This window comes from Zootermopsis nevadensis, unplaced genomic scaffold (assembly GCF_977971745.1).
Source record: "Zootermopsis nevadensis isolate Lab colony 2312 unplaced genomic scaffold, Znev_1.0 Znev_ptg000011l, whole genome shotgun sequence".
Lineage (NCBI taxonomy): Eukaryota > Metazoa > Arthropoda > Insecta > Blattodea > Termopsidae > Zootermopsis > Zootermopsis nevadensis.
Window position 1 is genome coordinate 4,912,878 of NW_028259143.1, and position 22,352 is coordinate 4,935,229.

General features: G+C 38.1%; 1 protein-coding gene across 4 annotated transcripts in view; it reads left to right on the top strand.

Moving 5' to 3' along the window:
• Window positions 1-22,352, top strand: part of kek2 (leucine-rich repeat, immunoglobulin-like domain-containing kekkon 2 protein) — a 403,862-nt gene that overhangs the window by 161,777 nt on the left and 219,733 nt on the right. The window lies entirely within an intron of this gene.

Genomic DNA, 22,352 nt, shown 5'->3' on the forward strand with positions numbered 1-22,352 from the left:
AAAGCAGTGATTTATAACGTTAGAATTAGCTATTTGTAAATAAACGCTTTTTTCCTGGACGGGTTTGCTCTTTATTTATAAAATGAACCGTGAAACAAAGACGAAACATTCAAGAATCCGTGTTTACACAGGCGTAATTCGTTATTTTTGTGCGTTGATCACGCCCCTAAGTAGTTCCGTGTGTTTCAGGAACATCGTGATTAGTTGGTAGTTTAGTATTTGATAAAGAATTTATTTTTAACTTTAAAATTCTTTTTACGTACCTCGTAACAAAGAATTTTATGTTGTAATTTATATTGTGAACAGTTTGTAACTGAAAGCAAACGGCCGCTGTGGGAACAGCATTTCTTTGGCAAGATTCTCGTCTGTCAATTCATTAATCTCAGATGACATGTTTTCCAGAAGATTTGTAATGAGTCTCGGGTGTTCTGTTCATGGACAGATCCTGAAGCACGGTTTGAAAATAATAATGCTCGTAATAACAGTACTGCATACTTTATTTCAGTAACGTTTACCGGCTTTGCGATGTAAATTCTGATATACTTGGTTTCATCTTTTTCTTACAAAACTGGTTCTAAAGGTGTTTTTTTTGATTGCAATTAATAAATAACGTAGTTAATGTTTTAATGATTTATCCGAATGTCTTTTCCCCTGGGTTGAATATGTGTATCGGTATTTGTATGATTAAGTTAAGTTTTAATTACTGATACGTTTTTGCTAATAATTAGTGTTTTCTCTTGGGAATATGAAACTTTCCTCAGTCACGATGAATCATGTGGCCCACGTTAATTTTTGTTGATGTTTCCTCCAGCGTCGCTTGAATCTGAACCGCCAATATCATTTGCAATTTGGCCTGCTCGTGTCTCTGAGGAAACTAGAATTGGTAACTAAATTTCGGTTTCTAGCAATTAATATACCCAGAGCAGATATTCTGAATCAGATGTGGAAATTGTTTAAAATAATGCTAACCGATAACAGATGGGCACAGATATCGTACGCTGACAATGAAACACGATTTCCGAAAAAGACACCAAAAGCCCGTCAGATTACCGTGTTTCCTTTCAAGGATTTCAACCCGGAACCTCCGCATCATGAAGGAGGAGTGATAACCATTTGTCTGTGGATTAATATGATACAGCATTTATTCACCTGTCTCGGAGTGCGATGTTAAAGCAGTTCTTAGTGATTTTATACTAAGTCAGTGCCATTCTGTTGGGTCAGTCCTATGAGTCACTGTGAATGATCTATCAAGCTGATAATTTTATTTCCTGAAGCATAAATGTAATGTAAGAATTTTCTATCAACGAACGCAGAATACAGAACTTTAAATGTAAATTATTTTATTATATTTCGCTTTCCTGCTTGAATATTCCAGCAAGATATTATTTCAAGTTCGGATATTTTGCTATGAAAGAATACATCGTTTGCATACGAAACTTTATCAGACATCCGTTGTAGCTGTCATCCGTTCTGCCAATTCATTCCAGTGAGACTTAACTCGTTTGTGAATTAGAAAGCCCAAAGCGCTTTTTATTAAAGTAGAACTGCCTAAAGCTGACCTGGAAGTAGACGAATTCTCAAGAATCTCGAATTAGTAATGACTACTTGAATTTGATGTTGAATAAAGAAACAGGGAAGTCGTACTTGTTTTTCTATTTTGTTTATTATTTTATCACGTGATAACAACATTAGAGTTTTTAAGGTCGAACCCTTCTGTTGTGTTATATATAGTTGGGTCACTTTATTACAGTTATGTCTAATTTTGTCATGATTGGGCCCACGTTTGAACGTTTAAATTTCCACTACACATAACACTAAGATACCGAATCGTTTACCATGTGCTTGTATGCGTTTATAAAGTTTTACAATCAAAATACTTTATTATTGAAACAAGAACGAGAATACTAACTCCGGTTACATTTTATTTCTCGCACTGACCGTTCAGATTTATTCCACAGAAGAAACTTTGATAGAATTTTCGGGAGCTAGAACAATGTTGTTCAGTAGTAATTTGTGAGAGCGAATTTTAATAATGGCACAGTACGTGGGAAGCTAACGAGTGCTCTATGAGATATGAAATAACTTTTATTTGAAAATACGACGTGATACATTACAGTCAGTCGTAAACTCTGGGTTTAGTGTTTGGAGAAAGCAGAAAAATGTCCACGTTATTATGCATCATTTTATGAAATTCACTGAGTTTCTTGAGTGTTCCTTTGGTCATTCTAATTACAGATAAAATATTTTATTATCTTTATGCTAATTAAGTGGCCACGGTGGTCTAGCGGTTAGAACGCTGGCCTTGTAATCCTGGGGTCTCGGGTTCGATTCCCGGCGGTGCCCGAATTTATAACTTGTGTTGGGCAAGGCCGGTCCGGAGATAGGGATTAGCTCTATCTAGTTGGGCCCAAATGAGTAGGAACCTGAAGACGGAGATAGAGCCCCATCTCCGAAACGTCGTTTTACGTTTTTTACGTTTTATTACTAGACGATGGATAATATCCAAGTAAATTTTTATTCAACTAATCTGCGTGTCTTTTAGCACACGTCGCTTATTGTATATAAAATAATGCTGACCGCAGAATAAAGGTAAGAGGCTAATTCCTGTTGGCTACTCACTAATCCCTCTTCTATGTAGTGGTTACTTGAGGTAGAAGCAGCTCGAGTTGGTTGTGTGGTTTAACGTCAACCGCACTGAAGAGTTTGCATCGTGAGTCAGGGGCTAGGTGTTCAACTCTGAGGAGATAGCTAGGCTTGAAGTATTGGTAGGCAAATACACCTGGCTCCTTTTTGTAACTCAAAACAAATTTGAAAAAGTTAAATTACAACGTCTTAACACGTTTTCTTGCAAAAAGAAAAAGAAAAGTATAAACCGCTCGTTTTTGTGTTTATGTTAACCTGTTTTCTTCTTTAATAAGTTCGCTCTTCCCGTTCTACATAATTAAATTATCAACTAATTTACGAAATAATTTACTAAGTAATTGACTTTGGATATAATGTTTCCTAAGAACTTTGTAGTTACCCAGTTGTTTAAGAGGTTTCTTAATATTATATTCTGGTTGTTATGTCATCAACGTCTTTCAGCGGTACTGAGGAAACACGAGAAACCTCAGTCAGACTAAGCAGGTTTATATAGACGTTGCTAAATCCTTTTCCTAGGAATATGAAACCAATTGTTTCCTTAGCTAAGAACTATAAAAATCCACAAGAATATAAAGTAATTTTCAAAATTTAAAGTCAGTAACGATGCACTTTTAGGGATAGATTGTGTCTGCCCTGCCTACGTCAGTTGGGAGATCCATAACCTAACAGGTCTACATTTTTTATATAAATTTAATTAGCATCCAGAAACTGTTAAATTTAATATAATGAGATTTCAGGATGTGAGGATGTAAAATGGATAAATGTGACTGAGAATAAGGACCATGGCTGGCTCGTGTGATAACGGAAGAAGTAGCCGTACCTTCGGTTTTAATCAAATTCAAGAAAGTTCTTGATTACATGACCGAATATTTTTGCTTCTCAAGAATGACTGTGCTACACGTAGTTAGTATGCTAGTGGTGTCTATAATCTTATAAGTTTTCATGGCCGTCGTGTTAACATTATTGATGAAATTGGAAAGTACAAAGTTGGTGTAGTTTTTAATGACGTGATATTCATGCGAAGTTTCGTTAAAGTCCGTGACTTCTTTCAGTGGTTATTAATCTTGCCATGAATGAAGGATCTGTCGAATGCATAAGTGATAATAGTGCAATACAAATCCAGGTCAAACTTAAAATTGGTTTCATGGGTAACTATAACTGGAGAAATAAGCTGAGTGAACTGAAAGGAATCATTTAATTTGCAATCACGTTTTTGCTATTGAAGTATTTAATGGTTTCCATTTATAGTTTTATCCAACACAGAAGCATACTGTCGTTTTGAAGTTAAAATTCAAAGTACCTGTTTACGTTTCAGGACCATATTACAAAATGTAGACAATGGGGTAGTTATTTAAACTTTTAAATGCGTTGCTGCAGTAGTGACGGAAGCGTCCGTGAGCACAAAGCAGCTCTACAATTCTCGTTGTGGCACCATGGCATCGCATCAGAACTCATATCATGAAAATACCTCTATTCACAGTTGTTTCTGTATGGCCATTGTATTTCATACGAAACTTTGCTTCCTAACTTGAATGACGTCACAGAATTTTGGCCTACCCTTCTTACATATGCTTGTGGAATAATATTGTCAGCGTGTCTGCCCCCTCTTAATTGAAACATGCCCCTGTGTGCTGTGCATTGTGTAGTTTGTGGGGGTATGGAAAATTTAAAATCAGGGTTATCATCACCCTGATGATAGAGGTAGTAATTACCTCCGAAAGTCGGCAAACCTATCACGTTACATGAACTAACAGCCCAGAAGACAGCCATCTTCAAACTCGCCGCTCTTACACCTAGAAATATAACAAACCATATCGTTTTGAAAACAGAAATGCAGGCAGTCCGACGAATTATTTGAATAAATTGTGATTTTGTGGGGTGATTTCGTAGAAAACTTCCATTTAGGTAATATTGTGTTGATTACCTATGGCGCCTGATTTACGTGTGGCCATCGGATTTAGAAACTTAGAATCTCTCACTAAACAAGGGTGTTTAAATTTACCGCAAACTCACCAACAAACCACATATAGAATTGCCCATGTGAAAGGTCAATTGCCTCGAATGGGGTTTGGGTACGTGTGTAGAGAGAAAATAAGCATTTTCCTATGCGAATGCGTTCAGAAGTCGTCAATCAAAGAGGTGCTCCTTTTCCTCTCATTTCGTTGCCTTCGCCCCAGTGCGCCTTCCTCTGAAACCGCCTTCCAAACCATGCCTATTGCGCCAAGATTTGTCTCTCACCCTCTTTATCATCACACCCTAGAACTTGAAGGGTGGGGAATGTGTCCGCTCCATTTACTCGGTCAAACCGTCGGATCTAGATTTTCACCCAATGGCACCTCCCCGCTAATCCGAGCCCTGTCAGCACAAAATATTCCTCTCTATTACATTTCATCTCTATCACACCCACATGTTTCCAGTATCTCTTTCTAAGACTCTTTCTCACATAGGAGTTCACGGTCTATGCACTTTTCTTCCCTGAGAGAGCTGAAATTCTCTCTCTCTCTCTCTCCTTTCCTTGTTACCCTCTCCCGCACTATCACCATCTTTACCGTTTGAGGGGCGAAATCTGAACGGAGAAGGGTGGATGCTCCCTTGATACTTCAGAGGATGTCATAATGAGAACATCTCATTTTGTAACCTCGCATAGGTGGCCGCTGGCTTCCACTTTCATTCAGAATCAATCAGATCCTACACTTTCAGCCAAGGATGGGTAGAAATAAAGAAGAGATGAAGGTGACTGTCGTCTGGGTTGTGAAAGCTTCAAGCCAGATATAAAAGTTGTGTGAATGACTCAAACCATCTACCAACGCCACTCTCATAACGGAGATGATAAATAATGTATTGCGCTCTGTGTCAACAATTTACTTTCTGGTTGCTTCGTTAGGCATGTGTATGTATTCGATAAATAATTTAGTGTAAATTAAACCTCTCCAAACGATTCATTGTTTTCCTTGTGCTTGGAACAAAACGCATTTTGATGACTTGCAGGGTAGGTTGGGTATTAGATTTCTGTTATTTTCCTGTCTATGAACAGATGTTTCAAAGAACAGAATCTCCTAACATATATTTTATTTATTTAGTGTTCTGTCTGGCGACAGGTCCATATGAACAGGATCCTTCCATCATTTTCTCGGACTGGGACCTGTTCATATACGTTCTTGGCAAATGATCCAGAAGTGGTTTGCCATTGCCTTCTTCTGTGTGTGAATGGAGTAATTGTTGGGATGCTCGGAGAAACCGGGGAAGCCCCCGGAGGAAAACTCCGTGTTGCCTAGACCACGGCCTTGCCCAACACAAGTTATAAATTCGGGCACCGCCGAGAATCGAACCCGAGACCCCAGGATTACAAGGCCAGCGTTCTAACCGCTAGACCACCGTGGCTATCTTCTAACATATAAAAGGGTTTAAAATTTTATTTGAAACGCATTGAAATTGTTGACTGTTTTTATAGTGTGCTTAATTTCAGAGAGGAAAAGTGTTTTTAATTTGTTGATTGGTCTTCGTCTTGTCGACGTTTCCAGCGTCGAAGTCCTTGCTTCTCGTCTTTATTAAATCTTGAGAAACTGTACCCTGTATTAACGCTGTGTTATTTAACTTGAAGACAAAAAAAATTGCAGTTTTTTCTGTGAATAACGTTTGCTTACTCAAGCATAATCAACATTAATGAGTTTTCTTATTTGCAGTTAAAAACAGTGAAATTGGTGTGACACAATGTTCCACGTGTTGTAATATGATTTTTGTCTTCGCCAGTAAGTTTTTATGGGGATAATCAAATGTAAGATGAGTTGTGTACGGATTACAACACGTATGACTTAAAGTGAAATTTGGATATAATTTTAGTCTAAAGACCTAAAGGTAAAATATTGCCTAAAATATACAGACGTAGATGGGAGGATGATAATGTAGACTCAAAACAATATCTAATGGCGGTCTTTTATCGGATTCCGTCAATGACTCAACTGAGACATTGTCGGATTTTCAAGAGTGATTCTGCTTCATGAAGTTAATTACTAATTCCAAAGCACCAGTCTTTAATCTGACTTTGCCGGAAAATCTGTCAGTGTCTGTCGTGTCACAATCTGATTAGTGACCTCGAGCCCGAAGTGGGTCGCTTGAAGCCGGTTATGTTCCAGGATTTCATATACGTGTAATTGACAATTCCAAGGCGAGCACGAAACATCAAGACGGAATTAAAAAAAGGCGAAATTATAGTACATAAAAAAGTGGAAAGTCGAATAACGGCAACAAATCACGTAGTGGTATATTACACGCTATTTTATAAACTGCGTCAATTCTTATTTCCCGCATGCGCGTCTGAAGCTTGGAACGACTGAGCTGAATGTGTAACAAATTTGTCGGTTTACACTACTTTATTTAGTCGTTCATTTTATTTTGTTTTTTATTATTTTGTGGGAGACATGAAAGCGTAGAATATTTTAGTGAGCGACAATCCAAGTATAACTCTTTTCTTATCTGATGTTACTCGTTTTATATTTTAACAGAACCATTTCTGAGGAATAACCAAATAAATCCCTATAACGATTTGCATTTTTATACAGTATTATCCTTATGCACACGTCTTATTTGGTGATATTTGAGGTTCTAACTGCGACAAGTATGAATTTGACTGTCTTCTGGTTTGTTGCGTCGTATAGTCTCGTAAAACTTATCGACGTTTTCGAAATGCCTGATGCATCATCAGGGCCATAACTCATCTGAAACGTCGGACTACATGGCGCAACAACCCAGAAGATAGCAGTCTTCAGCTCTAGACAACAATTTTATAGAAAAGTGCTCGCTAATAGAAGAATTATCGTATTTATATGACAAAGCTGTGATCAATACTAAACGAATCTGTCATTTTCGTGAATTTGCTGAATTGCTCACGGAAATCCTTCATTAGCCGCCCATAACCACGTTAATGAGTATGTTTGTTATTGCATACCTACCCGTTTCGATCAGTGACACATATGTAGCGATACTTTGACGCCTCATACGTGTACAAGTACTTATGTTGTACATCGTATCTGCTGATAACTTATTATATTGTAGACTATTGGTAGAGCCACGGTGGTCTAGCGGTTAGAACGCTGGCCTTGTAATCCTGGGGTCTCGGGTTCGATTCCCGGCGGTGCCCGAATTTATAACTTGTGTTGGGCAAGGCCGTGGTCTAGGCAACACGGAGTTTTTCCTCCGGGGGCTTCCCCGGTTTCTCCGTGGCATCCCAACAATTACTCCATTCACACACAGAAGAAGGCAATGGCAAACCACTTCTGGATCATCTGCCAAGAACTTATATGAACAGGTCCCAGTCCGAGAAAAGGATGGAAGGATCCTGTTCATATGGACCTGTCGTCAGACAGAACACTAAATAATAATAAGATGAGGTGGTCTAGCGGTTAGAACGCTGGCCTTGTAATCCTCTGGTCTCGGGTTCGATTCCCGGCGGTGCTCGAATTTATAACTTGTGTTGGGCAAGGCCGTGGTCTAGGCAACACGGAGTTTTTCCTCCGGGGGCTTCCCCGGTTTCTCCGTGGCATCCCAACAATTACTCCATTCACACACAGAAGAAGGCAATGGCAAACCACTTCTGGATCATCTGCCAAGAACGTATATGAACAGGTCCCAGTCCCAGTCGGAGAAAAGGATGGAAGGATCCTGTTCATATGGACCTGTCGTCAGACAGAACACTACAAATAAAAAGACTATTGGTGTTTCTCATAAAAGTTTGATGCTAGTAAACTACGTGGCAAGACCCTAAATAGTTTTGTTGTGATTTAGTAATGTTTCAGAAGTCAGTATCTGGGGACGCCACTAAGAAACAGAAATAAGGTTCGTGATAAAATTATAACTATAACATCTAATCATTATCATCAACATCATCATTAATTTCATCATGTTTACATATAAAAGCCGTGAAGATAGAATATGCAACATTTATATTGTAACTTGGGTAAAAATAAGAGTTTTAGTCTGATTTAAGGGGTGACACAATTAAACATGTTTTAAAACAAATGGTTTGTATTTTGTTCATAAAAACATGAAAGAGGTGAGAAATTTAGAATATCTTTACAGGTCTGTTACATAACAATATAGGTTTACCCATTAATTTTCATAGTTCTGTGCAGTTTCATGGTGCTGAAGCCTAGAAAATTATGATGGGCTGGGCATGTTGAAAGACGATAAATAAGCACATAATCTTGATTGTGAATTCTTATGTATAACTCGCATTTGGAAGAATGAGATTAAACTAGGGAGTTAACGCTGAGATGAATCTCATGAGATATGTTCTCAAAATTATGGTTGGACGAAGTTCGTTCAGGTCTTGGGTTCATATAAGTTCTGTTATTGTCGTGAGTCTAGAGATATATTTCGTTTATATCATCTAGGAGAATACACCGTAAAGTGTGTCCGTTTGACTCACAGTTCCAGTGTCGGGACTACTCGCCTGATCTTCGTTCCTGCTTCTGTTTCACTGAATCTCGGAGAATTTTATCGTTTCATTATCTTATTGCTTTATCTGATGCGGCGTCCATGACCTCAAAGTGACTTCTTCGTATAGCTCAGAGAAAATCAGAGTTACTGTAAGATCAGAAGGAGACGCTAATTAAAGTGTTTAAAGTCTGTAACTGTTCTTTGAAAACAAGTGGGCTGTAACTGATCTGGTTTAGACAAAGAAAAATGATATAGCCCGATTAAGAGTAGATATTTTGCAGTGTTATTTTATGCATCGCATTTTACATGTTTATAAAAAAAATTGATAAATTGGATACAATTGGAACAAAACTGTTTTATGAAGATATCCGTCTTCTGGGTTATTGCGCTGTGTAGTCTGGTCGATGTTAACCAACGTTTCAGAGGTCATACTGCCTCCGTCATCAGGGCGATGAATATGCCAATAGGGTTTGAGGAGCTGGATTAATAGGCCGGGAAGTGAAAGGTGTACCCTGCCCCGAGCCAATGGGAGCAGGTATGGGAGTGGACCAATGGTAGCACGTGGGCGAGAGTGGGAGAGGGAGAGAAAGTAGAGAGAGAAAGGTGTGTTTGGTTGTATGGATCAGGGCCCTGATGACGGAGGCAGTATGACCTCTGAAACGTTGGTTAACATCGACCAGACTACACAGCGCAATAACCCAGAAGACGGATATCTTCATACTCACCGCTGTGAGAACCTCAAGTCTTACAAAACTGTCTTATGCTTGTCGTAATTTGAAATTTATTTGGTGAAATGTCCTTGGTCTCACCCGAAGACTGAGGACTGAGTACAAATATTCAGGAGCTATCACATTTTGACCTGACAGCCATTGAAGAGTTAGTTACTCGCTCCTCCATGATACTGTGGCGCTTTATTGAGTTAACAGGCAGATGCTGCTTGCTGGAACGCTGAAATTCCACTATGAGCGAACGTTTATTAATTTCTACCAGTTCATTAAATTTCTTATAAGGCATTAATCATCTGTGCTATAAGTTTTGTAGGCGTCACCATAATATTATTTACTGCACTGGAATTGAATGTTCTGCACCGGGTACTTGTCTATGCTGATAATGAAAATGTGCTAGGGGATTGTATGGGAGAATGCAGAAACTCTCCTAGAGGCTAGCAAAGAATTAGACCTAGAAGTAAATGCAGACAAAACTAAACATATGGAATTTTTTAGAAAAGATATCTTTGGCGTTGTACGGGGAGATGAAATCAGGGTGGGGTAGACAGGGTTACACTGGTTGTTGTACGAGGGTGGAGAGGGAGGGATGGGCATGGTTCAGAGCGGGTATTTGGAAGCTGAGAGGGATGAGGGGGGCATGAATGGAAAAATATGCCCTTTATGTGGGGCGACAGAAATCGAGATTCACATACTATTAAAGTGTACGGAAACCGGGAGGTGGAGGGAACAGCTCCTGAGGAACAAGTGGTTCACCGTTGGTGAAGAGTTGGCCTTCAAGAAAATTTTAAGCACTACGAATGACACGGAGGTCAGGGATGTAGGGAAATTTCTGTACAAAGTAAGATGTAAAAGACAAGTCAAAATTAGGAATTTAGAACTGCCACTGGGGTAGAAGGCACGAGAACAATACGAAAGAGTTATGTAAATAGTATTAGAGATTAAGGAATAGTCATGTAGAGTAGCATTAGTGAATAGTTGTAGTAAGCAGTAGTGCGAATAGTGCTACGTATGTAAGGACTGTGGCCGTGAAAACCTGGTGTTAGGCGGCCACAGATCTCTGTATATAGTTCTAAACCAAATATATTATTATATTATTATTAATACATGGAATTTTTATAGGGAATTCTTCTGGAAAACTACCACTGGGTAGACCAAGAAGGAATTGGGAGAAAATATCAAGGTGGTTTGCAGAGAGGTTGACTGTGGGGATGGTAAACGGATTGAGTTGGCTCAGAATCGTGTTCGGTGGCGGGTTTTGGTGTTGTCGGTGTTGGATCTGCGGGCCCTGCTACCAGGGATTTCTTTGATAAGTCGAGTGAACAATCGACTCTTCAAAGAATTTCCTACACTGTAAAGTGAATGAATGAGTGAGACTGAATTGTACGTGGCCTTGTATAGAAATGTGTAGATGTTTACGAAAGACATTCTTAAAACAAAGTTTAGGATTTTAGCTTTGTATTGCGTTTTGGCTTTATGAGCAGGGTAGAACTATAAAGTCATATCGTCAGCTGAGATTTTATCCCAAAGGGGTGTCGGCTTCCACTACCTCCAATTGTAATATTTATCTTTCCTGTCAGTAACAAAGCACTTGCATTATTGTACAAAATTCCAGTAAACATAGATTTTGTCGACTGTGTTTGCGTACTAGGATTTAACTTAAAATGTGGACAGCTGTAATTAATACAAAACAGATACAAGTACTTACGTTTAATAATTTTAAATTATATGTTTAGATGAATGTGTGAAAGTTAGAAATTGTTGTGAAGTAAGGCATGAGGAATATTCAGTAGGCTTTGTTTACGAGACTTTTCAGAAACTTATCTCTCACCATGTTGCAGTCAGAAAAATGCACGATTAATTATAATTTGTGGGACCTGCCGTAATTCGGGAGCCCGGGATGCTCAGTATAGTGCCTAAATACTCACTTGACAATCACAATTTGATACCCGTCAGTGGCAAAATATTTCTTTCTGGCCTCTGAGCGAGGACTGACTCTGGGGCCCAATCAGTCTCCTGTCTAATGAATCCCGGGGGCAAAACGTGGCCAGGGCGTGACGCTGACCACTCATCCCATCTAGTGCCGAGGTCAGGAATAAGTAGGAACAATACCACTCCTCCTCCCGCAAACTTCCCTGTGGCGTGTAGCGGGACAGGAGATTTGTTCCTTGCTTCTCAACCTAGAGGCCCGTATTCGCTTTCAGGTCACTTCGTATAAAACTTGTGACGGAGAAAGTAGCACTATAACTTTCTTCGAGTCCTTCGCCTTTTCTTTGTCTGTATTATTCCACCGCTGCTCCATATTCATTCACACATTATCTGGGGAAAAAAAGAAAGAACGAGTTTCACAGAGACAAAGTCTGACCCCATCGTAACACAAAAATTTTGTATCCTCATCTCATAGTACAGCTTCCGTGTATGTGAACGTCTACCCCTTAGCATGTCTGTATGTCCCCATCAAATATTTTAACTAATGGACAGATTTTCGCAACTCTCTGCAAGAGCATCTCCCCATTGCACTGAAGTTCGTATTCTTGGCTTTAGTTCCGTATTTTTGAGAATGCCTACGTGGCAACGGTGCGAACTTCTGAGGTGGGCGTTACACCTGCATCTATATAACCCTTTAATGTTACGTAGCGTCAGTGCAATATTTTGAGATTATGCCTGAACGCTCTTGGACGATGGAAAGTTTTATTAGCCAAACTGCGCATAGGAAAACAACACAAAATTATATAATTATGAATTTTTGATACCTGCCGTCGTCGATAAGTAAATAATATTAAAACGGAGCTCATTACAAGGTCTGTGACTAAAGAATGTTTGCGGTGTCATAATCTGCGAACACAAAAGTGAGTTTTTCTGATCTTTAAAAGTCGGGGAATTTGTGAATCAGCTGAACCACTGTTTCTTGAGGACTCGGCCTCATGCATTAATATCTTGAGGTGAAAATTAGACTTGTATGTTTCGCCCGTAGATTATTTTTGGTAACGTGATTTATCTATCAGTAGATACGCTTTTTTATCATTAATAGCACTTCATAGACAAACAGGCGGGCGCACACAGATACATCGAACGGGATTATCTATCTGTTTGAGTGGTTCAAGACCGGCGTATACGAATATTCGAGTACATCATTGATTTATTTTCATAACTTAAAATAACGCTTCTAATGCCACTGATGCATGCGGTGCACATTACGCTGATTCATTTGTATTTCCATATTAACAAATACTGTAGTATCAACGTACTAAAATGATGAAGTCGTTTCGTAAAAAAGTTTATGTGAATGTCAAATTCCCTTGACAAATATTTGTGTATTGAACAAGGAGAGCTCAAAGGGACTTTGTATTCATATAAACCATATAAGCCAACAGGTCTATTTTGTTACAGATGTTATTTACAAACAAACGAAGTTTGTGTTTCATTGTAAGTATATTTTAGATCAGATAGTAACGCGTTTCATGTGTATGTCAGTGTGCATGTATGTGGGGGTCGTAGGAAGTGATAAACATTTGCCACAAAACAAAACTGTACACGCATTCTGAGAACTTTGTTTTAAATTATATGTAGTAGTCATATGAAGATTTTATGGTGCCTAAACTTTGATTATAGCATACTGTTGTCTGTTGTAGTCATAGCAACGTATCGTTTCATCTATCCACGTTTGTCACCCTTTAGCTATCATACGCCCTCAAAAGACTTATGTAATATTTATGTGAAAAATATTTTATAGTTGGCTATGATCATAAACAACGCGTATGGACTATGGTTTTACTTATATAAAAAACATAAAGCAGTCTCATTTCCTATCCTTGTAATCCTGGGGTCTCGGGTTCGATTCCCGGCGGTGCCCGAATTTATAACTTGTGTTGGGCAAGGCCGTGGTCTAGGCAACACGGAGTTTTCCTCCGGGGGCTTCCCCGGTTTCTCCGTGGCATCCCATTCACACACAGAAGAAGGCAATGGCAAACCACTTCTGGATCATCTGCCAAGAACGTATATGAACAGGTCCCAGTCCGAGAAAAGGATGGAAGGATCCTGTTCATATGGACCTGTCCTCAGACAGAACACAAAATAAATAAAATAAAATGGTGTTATGAACGAATGATTTAAAATTACCTTTTAACGCAAGATCTCAAGAGGGTGGGTTGACCTCTTTCACAGTGAGGTCAGGTCATAAGGTCACTCGAAGTATTGAGTTCACAAATTGCTTCCGGATTGCACAAAGAAATTGGAACTCTTAATGAAGAATTGGAGATGGCGTTTATATGTGTGTCATTCTGTCCTGAATTCAAATAGTAAACAGTTCTTAACAGTTAATGAAGTTCACTGGCGTTACATGATATGCTTGAGTAAATGGGAGAAATGTGGCGAATCCAGCCCCCAGGAGCTGCAAGTATTTACAAGACAACGAGAGACGTCATGCATCAAATGGATCTTACAAGGCAATTCTGGTTTTAAGTTACATTTTAATGCTGTGTGGACTTGTAGAAAGACGGAAACGTTTTAGAGAAACATACTGCCGCCATTATTAGGGAAGCAAGTTCCTAAGAAACGTCGGTATTTGCCTACAAGTCCACATGTTCAGAAGTTCACATACCAAACTCATGCGATGTATCTGTTTTGTTTCAGGTGAGTACGACAGCTGAGCTTTACCGCACTGAAGCTCGTGATGTAGCATAATTCTTACGAGCCATTTTGGACAGTTTTGACTCACGAACTGCTCGCAGAATACTCTGAGACGTTAGTACCTAGCTATAAGACTACATGGTGTTGGAACCCAGCCTGTAATAACACGATCTGAATTTTCAGAGCCATAGAAACCTCAAATCTGAAACAGGTTTATTAGCAATTCTCCTTTTAATCGCAGACCAGTAAAAGTGAGTGGTTGCTCGGGAGATGTGTGTTAAAACAGCTGCCGTTTGGGGTCAGAATCTTCAACCTTTACAGGGTTTCAACAGTGAAGTCGTAGAACTAAAATGCACGTAGATTTAGTAAAATGCCCAAGTACTGTATATTATGGAAGTGTTTTCACTATTATTACAGGTACAATAATCATTGTTCTTTTTATTATTATTTATTTATTGTAATAATTTATTTTGTATGTTGTTTGCCCAAAATTGAACTGATTTTAATTTAATTTTTAATTTACTTATCCATAAAATTTAGCTCATCTACTTATTAATTATTTTGCAATAAATTAATATTGTACTTTATATATTCAGTTCATTGTTTGTTTGCTTTAGTATTGTAAGATTTGTATTGTTGTTAGTACTTGGCTGTTATTGGCCGTTTCGGCTGTTGTCAAGCACTTTATTAAATGAATTGAATTGAATTAAATAATTTGATATATAAATGATGACTAAAGAGGGCTAGAGTCCAGCAGTACAAATTCATACGCTTGGCCATTTTGCTTCTATTTTCGGTTTTTTTAATTTTATCTCTTATTTATTTCTGCATGTGGAAATCATGGCTGGTTTGCTGGGTTATATTTCGTAACTATCCTAGCGAGCTTGTAGATTTGGATATAATATATGCTAATATTGGGAAAGGTGGGTGAACAGTTCAGACCGCGTTCAGCAAGTGTTAGGCTGCGTGGAGCGAGACGGGATGTTCCACGGGCAAATGATGTATTATTAAAGATGATTTTCTTTTAAAATTTTAATACATCCTGTCTGTATTTCTATCTTCAGGTTTTATCTCGATAACTTGCAATTGGATATCAGTATGGAGTTTACTGTTACGGGGCCTTCAGTAGACGTTACCGAGTGCAACGTTTAATCCATATCGATAAACATAAATCCTACTTAAAATGAAGTTCAACTCGAACTGTATTTATTTCCTCAGAAAAGGTTTATCCTAGGAAAGGTTTGGTTTTAAATATGGATATGTTCATTCAAAGTGTTAATAACCACCAAAAGACCACGATTGGCGTTTTCTTAAAAATGTTTCCTTTTATTTATAAGTTATAAATGCATTTGCTAAAAGCTAATTAACACGGTCGTGCTAATTATTTGTTTTAATAAGTAACATACACTTTTTTTACATATACAGTTAACTTCGTACGCAGAACATATTTTATTGCGAGTTACAGACTTTATGGACTGATACTGAATGAGTGTACACTAGATCTCTGAGAACCCATAATTTCGGAACGCCAGGCACATTACAGAAATTTATGGTTCGTAAGATGTGACTCTGGTACTGCTAAAACGAGGTGCCATTGTCAATAGTATTACATCCTGTGACCCTGACGATCTGAGAAACGACATTTCTGAGGAATAAACCAGGAGTTATGTATAAGGAAGTAATCGCATGGTAAAAGCTTGTCACATTCGTCTTACACTGCCGTAGAATTGTCGGATTATCTGTCTGGTATTGTAAAGAAGACATGCTAAGTCCAAAGTGTACTAAAATTGACACTGAATGGGATTTTGTGATGCTAGTCCAAAAATGTTTTTTTCTGTAGGAAGTAGGAATCTTGCTGCTAGAGACATCACGTAAGTCGCGTGGGACGAAGACTCAACTTTTGTTAAAGTAAATTTATATTAAACGCAGTAAACTCTTGTAGTACCCTGATTGCCTATCTGTTTGTTATTGTTTACATAAATATGATTTTAATAGCACAGACATTTGTTTGGATGACTGAGGAAAACACGAAAAATTTTACGTTTCCGAGTCGAGATTCGGGCACTGACCATTCAATCCTGTAAATGCTAGCAGACAAGAGATGGTACACGTATCGGGGGAAGCAGGTAAAAACATGTCAAGTTTACCGACACCCAGCGTACAACTTCATTTTTCTTCTATTTTGTTGAAAGTCCTGAGCCTAAGTTTTAAAAACTTTCCGTAGCGAGAATTCCCCAGGGTAATGGAACTAATTAGACACAAAGTTTTAATAGAAGACGTGTTTAAGTACTGGTAAGATTTAATAATTTGTGTTGTTTGATCTAACTTTTATAGCGGTTTTCCACCCCCTTCGTCGCCCTGTCATCTGGGCCATTCTCAGTAAGTTTTGTATGAATCTTTAATATTCGGAATATAACTATGACTTTTATCGTAATCGTACGTGTCGACATATTTTTTTCAGAAATAAACTTATAACATCAACAAATACGCGGTGGAACTTTCGGGTTTAGCGTGCTTATTAAAGGAATCTGTGCCATCTAATTACATTAAGAATTATCAGAAATTTAATGTTAGAGCGATTCTTAATTACATATATCGAGGTTAGAACGGTGAATAAAGTGTATACGTTATTTTGTTTGAACTTTGGAATAGTTAAAGAAATCTAGATTAAGTTAATCATGTAGTAACGCTGTATTTATATTAAGATTGTGTGAATAATTTATAGGGAAATGTGTAGAGATTATTTTCGTTTACGTTAGTTCGGCTTGCCTTATCTGATATCCACCACTTGAACTTTCTAACAACAGAATACAGGTTAAAGTTCTCTGTTCCTTCAACTCAAAACTGAGCGTTAAGAAGTTCGGAACACGTACGCAATTAATTATGCGGTTATTAATATGTAGAAGTTGTTGTTTATGCTTCGTGTTTGGAAGATGCAGAGTTCGATTATGGTACGCGATTTTCCTATTTGTCTTCAATTTTACCATGTGTAAACCGACAACTACTGTTAATTTTAATATTATCAGAGTTAGACTTTCATGAGTGCTGTGTTGTGGGCTTCGGGCGTACTGACAAATACCGGGGTCGGGGCGCGCTTTAAAGAATTGACGGCCGAGTTTGACGTGGTCATTGTACCGCATAGGATTTAGGTATTTTGTCAAGTCTGATTCTCTCATTAACTTTCAACACACAAACGTCACAGATAATTTACACGTAAGCATACTCGTATAATTTTATTTTGTTTAAATTTGTTCTGACCCTTGGGATTGTTACAACTGTTTCTTTAATAACTGAGGTGGAATTTGAAAGAGCCACTGCATAGACTTTTCACCCTTTCTTAATTTATATAGACACTATTTGTTTAAGGTTCCGCTATGTATTTCAAAATTACTTTAACTTCTTTTTATCACGAAGGGAGAAGATATTCCTTCCTTGAGACGTTCGGTCTGCCTTCCTAAGATTGTGTTGGAGTCACGCCCTGAAGGCGACTCCCTAGGGCTACCCAAGAACCCTTGGGCTTACTATAACACGTGTTTATTACTTCGCGCGCTCAGAAGTTATGTGATCACAGCTTTAACGAAACCCACAGCCTGCTTCAGGGTCCATACAGGGGTTAATTCACCACGAGTTTACGAGGCGCCTTCCTTAGATATATATTTAATATAGGAACGGGCTATCATTATGATATTTAATTTAAATTTTTGGTTATTTGTATATAATTTGGTATCGGAACAAGTTTAAAAATGTGTGGCTTTTCAGGGTTTACTCAGGGTAGTCTGGTAGAAGCTTACAGACTTTTTAGAAGCGTTTGCTGCCTTCATCAGGTTTTAAAAATTCGTTTCTCGGAAATTACTTACGATATATAATGTAATTGTATGATTTAAGCTAGAAGGTAATATCAGAGTAATGTCATTTGGAAATATAATGCTTGTAATTAGCTATCGAAACCTTACTATTAATATATTATTACTTAAAATTACGGTGATATTTAAGATGTATATATGTTAATATTGAATCATATAAGTGTTTTATGTAAATGGAATCTTTTAAAGATCACAATTTTTAACTTCTTAAAATGTACTTCACATCAAATACAATTAAGGAGGTTTGTGTTGGGCAGACAAGAAACCATGTCGAAGGAATGGAAAAACAGTACAGAATATTAACAGTGGAAACACTTCGAAAACTTGGCTATGAGTAAAGGGAAAATATTAAAGTGGCTCTTAAAGAAATAGTATGAGTATAAATGTTTGTGTAGGTGATAAAATTTGTTGTTCTCTCAGAATACGAAATTACTTCAAAAGCTGACTGCTCAGAATCGCTCGGTTATGGCTCTGTACCGGAGGCTTCATAATGATCTTCGTTGACCGAAGGAAGATGGAACCCTTCTATTAGGAGAGAGAGAATTTGACACTTGCACCAGAATTTTCTGCTAGTAATGCGTTATCGAAACAAATAACTATAAATAATTGTAAGCTTTCTATAAGGGTTTTAATTTGAATTCTTGTTAAAGGAAATGTGAAAGGTAAATTTGTCTTGAAAGCACAATCCATTGAAACACCTGAGGCAAATTGTGATGTAGCACTTAAGGGTACAGAGTTCAAGTGTGGTTACAAAGAACACGACTATAGAATTTTTATCAACTCTCTTGTTGCATTGTGATTAATTGGACCGGCGATATATCTTAATGCATTATAGATTTCCATTACAGTTTCATTCGCACTGGAGATTAAATTCGCCCCCGGCTTACACCCCAGAGGTGGGATTATGTTGGGAGGGTGAGATGATATTTTTCACAAAGACCGGCTGACAGAATGCCGGTTCGCCAAACCCGTCTCACTAAAGCGGATTAATGAGGGCTATTCCGTGAACCAGAAGTGTCTTCTAATATTGAATCGTATCACAGATCTTACAAATATATACCAGACAGAATATAAATCTTTAAAATATTTTGTGATAAAGTTTCGTGTGTATCCGGATAAATTTATATACTTTAATAAATATTTTGTCTTGTAGCTTTTTAATTTAATACGTATTTCCAACAAATACTAATTTCTGAGGTTTTCGTTTATCTCATTGGCTTAACTTGCTTTGTTGAGCAGAGATCTTGAGAAGCGTACTCCTTTAAGAGACATGTTTGTATGAACTTAAAATTTACACTTGTGTCTCCCACGTAAGGAAAAGTGGGTCTATTCTGTACGTGTTCATGGCGTGGTGTGTATTAAGTACCGGGGTTGATATTTGGTAATCATAATCAAACATATTTTAGAATACTTACCTAAATGAAAATATTTTATTGACAGTTTCTGGACAGTAAATATTAAAATCTATTTAACTCTAACAATATTACAAATAATATCTGGCCGCAGGTGACAATGAATATGTGTCTAATTTGCTACGAAGACTTTATGTAACATCATATTGATGATTGAAATAGTATAAAAGAAACTTTCTCGTCAAATACAGAAAGTGGACGGAACCTATCAACAGCTTCTTAGAGAAAACTGCTTCTGACATCTTATTTTGTGGTTCGGAAGTTTTCTCTTTGAATATGCTACCCTGTGAGAATGTCACTGTACGTTTCATGCCAGAATTCCAAGTGTCCAGCGACAAAATTCCAGCTTTAGGATTTGTTTTTGTTAGACCAAGACATGAAACCTTCTGAAGACCACAAACACGTGTAGGACGCAGGCATTTATTGTGATCGTGGCTTCTGAAATATGACTTAGGGCAGCCTTGAACGTCGTCAAACGTGCAAGATTCCAGCAGAATGTAACTTATCAGAGTATAACGCTATTCTCATTCTCCAAAGCGGGCACAGAACATTCTTGACATTTTTTGAGCGATTTCACTCTGATCTAGCACAATATAAAACTGAACTCAAACACAAAATTGTAGGTTCATAATAATACTTTTAAAGTGTTTAAGTATCTTCGTATTTTGGACAAGTACCATGTTAATGGCGCGTCACTTGGGTATCGTCAAAACATTTCCGACGTTTTCCTGCATTTCAAGGTACATTACTGTATTCAAAACAGTCCTCCACTGCTCCCTAAACAGACACAGATGAATCCTATCCACATCCATACTTGTTACTTATTCATGATCCGTTTTAATATTAGCCTGCCCTTCGTTATAGGATACTATTCCTATTCCAAGTGGTGTGTACCCAATAAATTCTTTCGATTAAACTCATGAAGTTTTATATTTGAGTAATGTGTGTGTATTTAATTAAATAAAACTATTTGTTATTGTGTGTGGTATGGTATGTGGTGCGATAGTTTCGAAACAAATTTTTGTATCTGAAATAATTGAATATCATGCTCGATGGAAATGTACACAGAATTTTGAATCGGAAACTTTAAGGAGAAAAAACAACGCGGGAAAAATACGAGCTAATTTTAAGATAATATTAACGTGTCTATTTAAGGAGAAGTACAAGATGGCGTGGACTGGGTTAATCTGACTTAGGATCGTAACCAGTATCTGGCTCTTGCAAACACAAAAATGTACGTTTGATTCCGTAACAACCCGAGAAGATAAGATAATTTGAAGTAGCAAAGAAGCATTTGAGAATTAAATGGATACCAAATGAAGATGCACCTTTTGATGTTGCAGAGACCTCGAGCGGTGTATCATTTTATTTTAATGTAAAATTTGCATGCACACGTGTGTGTAAATACAGTGGCAAACATGCATGTGCTGTCTTGTATTTATAATTACTCCTGCAATATCGTACCTGTTCTGTGATCGAATATCCGATAAAGCCGATTCTACATTACGTGGGTAAAGGCGTCTACACTGTTTTATAGATGAATGAGTTCAAAACTCGTCAGAAGGAAACAAAGCACAGAAAGTAAAAGTTTTATGAAACGTAAATGGCCCTTGCAAAATATGATTTTGCTTTGTCTGATTTCTGCAACATAATATTTTTCTACGTTTCATTCAGATTTAGAAACTGGACAGACATTTTGAGACTTTCAATATTGCTGCGTTTCTGGACTTGATCCATTGTTCAATATTCTGAAAAAAAAAAAAACACTTGTTTTCGGGAGGTAATTCTACTGCCGTCTTCAGGTGAGAATTCTTACTCTGTTGAACCCGATAGAAGAGGCTATTTTAAATCTCTGGACTGAGGATTGGCATCGCCTGAATACGGGAGCAGAGCCAGCTCCCGAAATGCAGCGATTTCGTCTTAGAAAATTGAACGGCTGTTCAAGTCCACAGAAACAGCAATCATTAGATCACTTTGCAGTTATATTACACGTTGGACTATAGATAAGTGTAATTACGAGGTGCGATCGGAAAGTTTCAAGACTGTGTTAATAGAGGGCGAGCCGGATGTAGTACGAGCTTCTGCCGCTAGGGGGTGCGGCCTACATTCAGAGTGAATCAGTGTGCCAGCCGGCATCATCGAATTAGCATTTGTTTCTTAGTTACGGGCGTTTTGGTAGTGCATTACACCGACCCTCCTGCGATTTCGGAATGGCGTGTGCATCAAATTTTGCCAAAGACTCGCCAAAACGGCTACGGAAACCTATGAAATGCTAAAGCAAGCATTTGGGGAGTCCGCAATGGGTCGTGCACAAACGTTTGTGTGGCATTCACGTTTTAAAAATGGCCGAACCTCTGTCGATGATGACGAGCGTTCAGGACGACCATCTTCGAGCACAACGCCCGAAAATGTTACGAAGATTCGGCAGGCCATTCACGAAGATCGACGTCGTACCATCAACGACTTGTGCGACATTGTTGGGATAGGCTATGGGACCTGTCAGCTGATTCTAAAGGAAGAACTCCACATGCTACGCATCCTGTCTGAGGACCAGAAGCAGAATCGACTTCTCGTTTGTCAGGAGCTCAAAGATCTTGCAAGAACCGACCCCAACTTCCTTTCTAAGCTCCGTGTGACTTCTTCCT